This window comes from Etheostoma spectabile, chromosome 18 (assembly GCF_008692095.1).
Source record: "Etheostoma spectabile isolate EspeVRDwgs_2016 chromosome 18, UIUC_Espe_1.0, whole genome shotgun sequence".
NCBI lineage: Eukaryota > Metazoa > Chordata > Actinopteri > Perciformes > Percidae > Etheostoma > Etheostoma spectabile.
The window spans coordinates 23,573,083-23,583,342 of NC_045750.1; the positions used below are offsets into that span (position 1 = coordinate 23,573,083).

Sequence of the window (10,260 nt, forward strand, 5' to 3'; positions counted from 1 at the left end):
AATGTTCTTTTTAATTCCCCAAAAGAACATGATTGATTCAAACGAACGCTCTTTGGCAAGTACAAATCTCTACTTTCATCCATTTTGGGGCGTCTTATTCAATTTAGCTCTGATTAAAGAGTGTTAAAGCCCACAGACACTCATGCTGCTGTTTGGCACATCACTCATCATATTTACTTCTTACTTTTGCAAAGAGGCACTCTGACATACAGTTTGGCCTTCTACAACAACAGCAAAGAAGAGAAAAGGCCCTGCCAGTGATTGCACCTGAATAACGATGCTTTTTAACATGCTGGTTGTTTGTCCTTCACAGGGCAATTATTGGAACAATGTGTATGTACTCAAGAGGATTGTGACATATTGTGCCCTGGCTAATGACTAGGAAAGCTTTAAGACTAAAGTGGAGTTTCTAATCAAGATTGTTGACAAGGCCCGAAGGCCTTCTCTTTCTTTTTATATGGAACACTTTCTTTTGATGAAAACCAAAATCTTTGCCCTCCTTAAATTATTGTAATTGTCCTTCGACCTTAGCATGTCACACAGTTTGTCATGTTTCTATGAAAGACACTTTCAAGCACATTGAACGCTACATTTATTTAAGTGGTATATTTGATTTTGGAGTCCTTTCTTTAAAAAAAAATAAAAAAGAAGATTGTTATGGATGACAGAAATGGCCTTAGCTGATGTTTGAACACAAACAAATGCTAATGACTAACTCAATTCCTGCCATGCTAACACCAGTGTATGCTTGCCATATAAAAAATCAATAGGAACATTAATTGGAAAGATTTGCTAGAATCACCCTCTGAAAAGATTCAGCATGAGCTTAGCTCTTTGGACAATGCTACAGTCTCTAATTAATCGTATTATAGCATTATTGCATTTGCAGCAACAACATATACTGTATGTAACATTCACATCAATATTTCACCTCATTTAAGGGCTTTTGTGGACTATACAGCTCATTCTTACGTTATGACTTCCAAGTTTGCAAGTCTAGTCAGTTATAGATGAACAGTATCTTTCTCTGGTATAAAGAAAAAGTTGCTCATGCACATTATATCCCATTATTGTCTGAAAAAAGGACACCTTTGTCATGTCTGTGAGAGTGTGTTACAGCATGTTGGTCCGTTTCCACGTCCGCCTTCCCGTGGCACAAAAGCGGCTCCACCAGTTTGTCTGACAGTGACAGACAGGCCTGTTCTTTAGACCGGGAGCACAGACAAAAGGTTGCATGACATTACACCTCTTAACATTATTTTAACAGCAGCTAAAGAAGTTATTTTTAATTTAAAAAAAAATGTGGGAGCATTAAATTTGGTGGCTTAGAAGAAGGGGAAACTGATTCAATTGACCAAGAGCACCAATAAGCACTAATAATCTAATTAAAAACATCAAAATTAGATAAGATGGCTATATATATGTATATTATTTGTGTATATTTTGGCTAAACCTTTAATGAGCTCACCTGTATTGAAAAATAACACACCAGCCTTAGTTGTGATGCCTATTTTCCTTACAAGAAGGATTACAGTCCTAAAATAAAAAAATAAAATTTGATCGCAAAAAGATTGCAGTGCAACGACTATATATTCAAGTTTTGAAAGGGGTCGACCATGAGGATTGGATGCCTCGGAGTTGCAATCTCAAAGGGGATCAAGGTTTTAGGCTGCACTTTACAATAAATAGAATAAAAGTTGCACTTCTGAGCTCACGTTGGCCCCTCAACAGCAAAGCTCAGTTAAATCACGCTGCTAATTTGACGATGACGTGATAATTGTGGGATGCTGAAATGAAACAAGAGAAGATTAAAATTTGATCCTGGGCTTAATCGCGATAAGACATACACCCAGTTAAAGTAAGATGAAAACACCCCGGCATGGGTTCATCTTTAGATTTCTTCTGAAGGTAGAATGTGCTTAATGTTTTTTTGCTGTAAAGTAAGCGTTCACGCGTTCATCAAATGCGAAGTTGGCAGGGAATCAAAGTCAAGGTCTAATTATGGCTTCCACAGAAGAGACGAAAAAAAAAAAGAAGGTTATCTCTCTCTTCTCCTTTCACACACTTACACGTACACATGTGTGCATCATACTTATTGCAACGTCCACAGCGGTGTGTACACGCCCAGTGTGCTTAGCCCAGGGTGATTCTGGCACGGATACAGAAACCAACAGACAAGTCATATCAGCATTGCAAACCATCCCTCGGGTCAAAAGTGATCATCAGTGGAATACCACAGCGAGCACAGAGCATAGACCGAGGGGCGGTTTTGGTTCAAGCGCTGGAATGAGCCACCTTGCTCAATCGGAGTTGCGAAACAGAGGGTATAAAAAAAAATGCAATCGAATTTTAAGTTTGATTTATAAAGTTTGGCTTTCAGAAGCTGTCAAACTAGAATGATGTGTTATGTGTTCCTATGTGCCTTCCCATAAGAGTCACACAGTCAAGAGACAAATAAGTTCCATTCGCCGATTGCACAGAAAGGATAATAAAAACCAAGTGAGGACTCAAAAGTCTCATGGGAAGAATACGAGGACAAGAACACAGGTCGTCTCCCATACCAGAGGAAGGAATTTCAAAAGAATATGGTCAAGTCTGAAGCCTTTTGTCACATAGCAAATCGCTCCTTTTCTGCCATCAAAGAGAAGATTAAGTTGTCAAAATGTGGGCCTGGGTCCAGACCTGGTCTTTTGAGTGGATATTGACTAGTCTGATCTCCACCACTGCTAATAGACAGAGCTCAAAGGGGAGCAGGGACAACAGAGGAGGGAGAGGGGTAAGAAGGCTTTAGGATCACTTTACCTGGATTCGGCAGTGTGGCGCTGGTGGATTAGTGCCCCGGGCCTCATGGCACGCTAGTCTGCAAACACCCCCATAACACCGCTCTACAGGTACAAACACACATGCACACACACGCTCATTTAAAACCCAGTGGCCAATAAACACACAAACACATGCATTCCTGGTTTATTTTGCACATGTGGTTTTTTTGCCCTTACATCCAAACACACACACACACACGCTTTTAAATGCATTCTGGTCTGCAAACACACATCTATGCACTACACACACAGTCAAATACCCAGTGATCTCAGCGGTTCCACAACATCTCGTCTCTGTGCAGCCGCAGATGGAACAGCACTAGATAAAACAACAACTCTTAATTCCAGTGGCTTAGAGAACTTCTGCACTGATTTCTGGCTTCTGTACAGTTGGGATGCCTCAAACAAACTTTCCTCGACATCCTAGAAGCTTTTAGAAGTCTGTTCCTGGTCTGATACCACTCTGTAAGGTCACTCACTCATCCAGAACTGCAAAAACCATAACCCATAAAGGAGAAAATACAGGTTGTTCTTGGCAGGGGAGGAGAGAAACCCGCCACAGCTTCATCCCTCTCTGCTGCCCGCCTCTGCCTGCTCTCCCCCCCCAGTCACTACCTGATGACTTCTCCATCCGTTTTAATTGGTAATTATTTTGCGGGGTTTAATGCCTTTATTCAGACTGTCAGTGTGGAGTCAGGAGAGGAGGATTAGGTGCCCCAGGGGGACGAGACACTGGCACGGCCAGGACAGCTCATTTTTACACGGGCAGGGGAGGAGGACAGCTCATCTTTGATCCGGTTGGGGCTTCGCAGGCCAGAGGGGTGACAGCTGCACTTTCTTTAGCCCACATTTGAATTTGAATTCTATCTTAGGATGCAGTGCGCCGCGGACTTGGCAGGGCAGTGGGGTAATCTGCTCGGCACAAACGCCTGGGCCTTTTCTTCCTGTGTGCCCTCGCAGAGATTGGAGTAATTAAAGTTAAATGGAATGCATTAAAAACTCACTTGTGCCGAGGCTGTGGCGGCCGTGCCAACAGTGAATGGGCTGGGGCTGTCCTTTTACGCTGCTCTAATCCTGCAGAATATATGCGTGCCCCGTGACTTTGATGCTACGCTACCAAAGCATCGGAAACGGCTACCAGTGGAGCTACAACTGACTGCTGGCTTTCACCTCAGAAGAACATCTTGGAGAGCAAATTCAGCTGGATTCAGACATTGGCAGGATGTTGGATGGAATCAGCACGGAAAGGCTATTAGCACTTTACAGACTCGCATGCCACACTCAAAATTGCTACGCTTTGATGTATGGTCTATTTACACGCCACCCACTGCCTTTCCCCTGACCTGTGGTAGTATTTAGAGTGAATCCTGACCAGCTGTCCGTAACACATGAAGAACTCGTACTTCCAATTGTTTTACAAGGCGGTTGGCCTATACATGAAGAACAGCTTTCCATGCCAACAAATGCTGGCACTCAACTAATGCAACTTTTCAGAAGAGAGATGGGCGCTCCCAGTTTGTCAGCCATCTTGACATGGATGGTAATTGCAGCAAAAAAGACAAACCTGCTCCTATAGCCATAGGCTGGGAACAAAACCTGCTCTTCAAAGTGTATGTAAAGAGACTCAAGGCATCAGACACTACGGTAATTGTTGCCGTCTTTCATTTGAGGAATGTGGACAGAGACAAAGGGGGGGGGGGCAAGCTACAAAACTATCATCATAATCTCTGGCTGGCTTTGTGTGTGATCCACAAGCCCTTCTAATGAGAGGAGATAGGACGAGGAAGAACATTCAGAGGAGGGGAGGATGAAAAAAAAGGGGCGATTTGTTTTTTGGAAACAGAAAATACAAGAGAGTGTAAAAAAAATAACTTGCACACTCACTATCTTTGTAATTTGACTATCTAGAATGTGGATAATTAACAAAAACACAAATCCGTAAACCAGTCAGTGACTGTCTGTTCACCTCACAAACAACTTTTTATCCAGAAAAAAAGGTAAAAGAGCCAGCAAACAGTCATTACACACACGTTTCCCAGGTTTCACAGTAAATGCCTACAGCCAAAACCATGCCACACACCAAATATTTCCCGTTACGCCCATAAGGGATAAGGTGTACAAACATGGTGGCTACCTAGTTTGACACCACTATTTGACATTTTACATTACATCATTACTTTTTAATACCAGAACATATTTGGCCCAAATCACACCAAAACATGACATGCCGACTGTTTCAGGAAGCCAAATGTGGTCTGTGTTGCATTCTTGGAAGGGCGAAGAAAGTCTAAATGACACTGACCTCTCCGCAGTTCTCAAGATTTCCTTCCGTGCTTGAATGCCCTTTTCCTCCACCGATACTTTCCCATTATGCCCTGCCTTGTTACTTCACTGCTATTCTTCTTCGTGCTTGCTGTGGCAAGAGCTAAAATCCCAAGCATACTGGCCTATAAAGTCCACTATCCTGCCTACCAACACCACCAAAGCTCAGAAAATAACATGTTATATGTCATATATCTGTAAAAACCATGTTGCAATCTCACAGGCGGGGTTATGGTATGTGCCTGACTATTTCTTGACTTGTCGGAGTGACTTTTCAAACACCGTGTAATTCTGCAATGTACATGTTTTTCATGTCTCCTTTCTTGTTGCCAGGGCAATATTACGTATTGAGGACCGAAATTGGATTTTGGAGACAGCTGATCTGACAGAGTCTTCACCAGACAGACCAAAACAGAATGACAGAGAAAGAGACTAGGTTAAAACATATGGCTGGATTGGGATGGTCAGTGTGCCTAATTGTGGCCAGATTGTCACCGGGACAGTCAGTCGTTGAGTCTATAATTTGAATATGGATATTAAATGTTCATCTTAAGTGGTCTCGGTAATATTTGTTTGTTGAACTGACGTATCACATGCTAAAGATATGTCTGAGACTGCTTTAATTCACTGAATTCAACAATGTAATCAGGCTATTTTTAAAAGAAATCTAGTCTGGATTCCTCATCCAAAGTGTGTAATTAGTCTCTCGTCATAAATTTAACCATTTATGGAATAACGGAAGTACAGTTATGCTTGGCGCTGATGGCTCCCCCCTAATAACGCTCCCTGGTTTAGCCTTGCAGCATGCTAAACTGAAACAGGGAACACAATGCAGGAAACCACAATCTGTATATTAGAGTTGGCCCAAAGCAAGACATTGAAAACCATTTTAACTTTTGAGTCATGGTAGGACTCTGAACAAGGAAGGTGGAGGCTGGGGTTGGCGGAGGGAAGCGCCGTCACGGACCAGTGAGGAGGGAGTCCTATTTAAATGAAACGCCTTGATGTGAGAATGGCTGTGATTAGTGTGTGACTGATAGAAATGATCATTCAATCAGTTGGCATCTTACTTACGTGTGTGTCCTGCATGAAATACCACACAATGCTTAACTTGTTGAACAGACCAGACCTAGATTCTAGACCCCCCCCCACACACACACCCACAGTCTTTCGATGCCTGTGTTAACCAAAGACGAACAAGCTGATTTTGCGCCAATATTTTACATTTTAAAAAGTCAATTAGTCACTCAGTCACTCAGTTACTCACTCACTCACCTACTCAGTCACTCACTCACTGAGTGACAGACATTCAAGGTTTCAAGATTTACAGCCCGAACACTCAACTATCCCTCCCATGGACTGCCCGAGCTTATCAGTACGTACACTCGTGCATCTGGACATTCCACCTGCAGGTCAGAATTCAAATCTGGAATGCATACATCCTCTCTTTAACTGCATAATCTGGGGAAAGTTCCATGATTACAATCACACTACCATTGTCTGTAATAAACAGGCAAGCTGGTGCTTCTGGGGAGCGGGGTTTGAAGTGCTTGTTCACTTAAAAGTGAAAAGAATCCCTGAATAACTAATTAAAAGGCATCTGAATACCAATATGAAACCTTGGTTTATACTTTTGTGGACTTGATTAGTGGTGATTTGTCTATTCGCTGACAGACGCTTGATGTTGGCGAGATAAAGAGGGGTGAAAAAGCCCAAGCTTTTGGCTGGGAGCCCCTATTATTCGTGGGCAGCAGTTGAGTGTGTGTTTCCATTAGATGTGTGAAGGCCTCTAAGGTCTAAGAATGCTCTTTAATAGATACCTGTCAAATGTAATTAACTATGTTTTTCCTATATCATACGCTTTCCCATCGCCTCCAGCCAGAGGCTCCACAGTGTGTTTGTGTGTGTGTGTGTGTGTGTGTATATACAAGTACACATGCTTATGTGTGTCTGTGTGTGAGAGAGACAAGAGTCTGTCTCAGCGCCTTTTGCCACCCAGCGATTGGAGACAGTTTTAATTGCAGCATGACAACCACAAGAAAGGACCAGAAGCCCCATAAAAGCCAAAGCAAGCTGGCAGCCGTCCCACGGTGGAAAGCTAGCCATGCCATAATTACAGGTAAAAAGACCTCTAGCACTGTAGCTCAGCACCGTGTTTATTTGACACCAATCATGCAGCTATGCAGGTATCCCAACCATACCGCGCTCTGTCCCGACAGGACCGGGGTGCCTCCGAGAAAAGACTTGGACATCACCGGTAATCAAGGAATGTCTTGTGGCTCGGAGACTGAGCCCGTGTCAGAACATGAAAGCATGAAAGCGAGCGGAGAGACCTGGATTCTTTTTAAAGAGCTCAAATGAATTCACCAGCGCAAGTTACATTGTTCCCAGTCAGAGAGGAGCCACGCACGGCATCCATAATTCATGTTACAAGACTCACTTCTGCCTCCAGTGAGCGGGTCGATTTTAAACGTTTTGATATCCACATCCAAGGGGTGCAACGGGCCACATTAAAGACACATTAGCAAAGCCAGCGACACCTCCCGCTGAAGAAGAAATGCATTCTTTTCTCAGGTGATCACCTGTGCTCGTTCTAGCAGCAGGTTTCATATGCGATTACTTCTTTTCTTTGTAGAGTATTTGGTTTTGTGCGAGCAGAGGAGTGTTTAATGACTGCATGCATGATGGCACACACATTCAGCCCGGCCTATGGGAAGAGCGGGGTTGTCTCTCAAAGTGACAACAAGGGGTAGGAAAATGGTCTCCTGGGTGGCGAACACTCCATGTGTTTAAAGAAATGTGTTGGGAGTGAACCCTCCTCTAGAGTACGCTCAAAAAAAGATTTTAAATATGCTCAGCTCGTTCAAATCCGGATTTCATCTCCCAATTTTAAGCAATCACATTGGTAATCACGCCAATACACTGGCAGTGTAAATCAAATGAGATTTTAGTGACAGCATCGGTCTCTATTTGGAAATCCAGACCCGAACACATAAATCTCACCTCTGTAAGTGCTTTACGAGAGCACAATGTGTGTTTTATGTGTTCTTTATGAGTGTGGAAAGGCCACATCTTGAATGACACTCACTGCCAGAGCCATTGGGGGGTGGGTGGGTAGAAAAAAAATACTAAACATAAAACATATGCTCACTTTTCCACTAAGAAGGCGTCAAATCCACAGCAACATGTTTCCTCCTCACATCTCTTTTTTGAGTTATTCATGCCACGACTCTGTTATTTACTCGCATTCACTAGCTCGTGGTGATTTACTTGTTTGGTAATGACTGTCAAGGCAATTGGCTGCTAAAGTGGTGAACCGGGGCTCAAGTGAAGGGCAGCGTTTATCACGGTATTGACTTTCTGACGGGGGTGCCGTAGACTCTTTTGTCACTGGCCAAAGGAAGAGCTGGCCATGGGAGGTTGCATACACACAAGCTCTCGTTATGAACTATTCTTTATACAGGTCCATCCATCCATCAATCTTCATCCGCTTATCCGGTATCGGGTCGCGGGGGCAGCAGCTCCAGAAGGGGACCCCAAACTTCCCTTTCCCGAGCCACATCAACCAGCTCCGACTGGGGGATACCGAGGCGCTCCCAGGCCAGGTTGGAGATATAATCTCTCCACCTAGTCCTGGGTCTTCCCCAAGGCCTCCTCCCAGCTGGACGTGCCTGGAACACCTCCCTAGGGAGGCGCCCAGGAGGCATCCTTACCAGATGCCCGAACCACCTCAACTGGCTCCTTTCGACACGAAGGAGCAGCGGCTCTACTCCGAGCTCCTCTCGGATGACTGAGCTTCTCACCCTATCTCTAAGGGAGACGCCAGAGGGTAGGAACGAAAATTGCCCGGTAGATCGAGAGCTTTGCCTTCTGGTTCAGCTCTCATTTCGTCACAACGGTGCGATAAACAGAATGTAATACCGCACCGGCTGCTCCGATTCTCCGACCAATCTCAAGCTCCATAGTCCCCTCACTCGCGAACAAGACCCCAAGGTACTTAAACTCCTTCACTTGGGGTAAGGACTCACTCCCTACCCGGAGAAAGCACTCTATCAGTTACCTTTATACAGGTACCATGGTAAATGTCTTTTTATAGCCAAAGTTTTTTTTTTTATTGTTACCTTAATACTGTCTTTTCTTTTTCTCTCTGTACTGTATTGTTCTTGCTCAAACTGATGCTGGAAATTTCAAAAGATTCTTTTTTTTTATTTTTGCAATTTTTGATTTTGTTGAAGCGCTCAGGTGGTTGACTAGAAACCGTTGTCATCTAACGGGATTAATGCGAAAAAAGAAAAGCTTAAAGGAAAAGTTTGATATTTGGCAAGTTTGCTCATTTGCTTTCTAAATATGATATGGAATATGATGTGTAGAGCCAGGGGTGATTAGCTTAGCTTAGCTTAGCTTAGCGTCTCCTCAAACCTTAAAAATATCCATTAGCGACAACCAGCATCTGGTGTCGCTAACGGTTACCACTCCGTTCTTCTTCCTCCATGCTCCTCATCACACCTCCTGTGTGGCTCTCTTTCATGGTGTCTAGAGCTTTCAGTCGTGCAACCCCCCCCCCCCCCCCCCCCCCCCCCCCCCCCCCCCCCCCCCCCCCTCCCCCAATCTCTGGAACTCACTCCCACAAGCCATCCGTGACACTGACTTTTTCCCCACATTCAAATCTCATCTAAAAACCTAAAAACCTACATCTTCAAACTGGCACTGTCATTTTGTAATATTTGTCTGTTGACTATTGCCTGTACCTCTGCTTGGTCTTGTTATACATTTGTTTTTATCTTTTATTTTTGTACACTTAGGGTGTCTTTGGGTATCATTAATATTACAGTAACGCTGAGACTTGAGACCACCTTTTTGAAGTGGACTATGTACACCTTGTTCACACTAATCAGAATAACTGGACTCTGGCGTCAAGTGTACTCCGATCTGGGCCTGGGTCCATAGTGTTAAATGAGCATCCCTTAAAGCTGTAGGGTGTAGTTTCTGTCTCCTCCATGAGGAATTTTAAGTAAAGACAACAACGCTTGCTAAGTATCCATCCACTTGTCAATCAAATTATCTGAAGTTCATGTGAATGAATCTGGTGAAAGTGTGTTTCCATCCAACGGCTTTG

General features: G+C 43.7%; 1 long non-coding RNA gene across 1 annotated transcript in view; it reads right to left on the reverse strand.

Annotated features, from left to right (window-relative positions):
- The window catches only part of LOC116706515 (uncharacterized), an 18,951-nt gene extending 11,170 nt beyond the window's left edge, over positions 1-7,781 (reverse strand). Inside the window, exons 1-2 of the long non-coding RNA XR_004336260.1 lie at positions 7,585-7,781; positions 2,803-2,885 (exon numbers count right to left, since the gene is read on the reverse strand). This is a non-coding gene — a long non-coding RNA (uncharacterized LOC116706515). The remainder of the gene's footprint in view (positions 1-2,802; positions 2,886-7,584) is intronic.
- Positions 7,782-10,260: the final 2,479 nt, after the last annotated feature.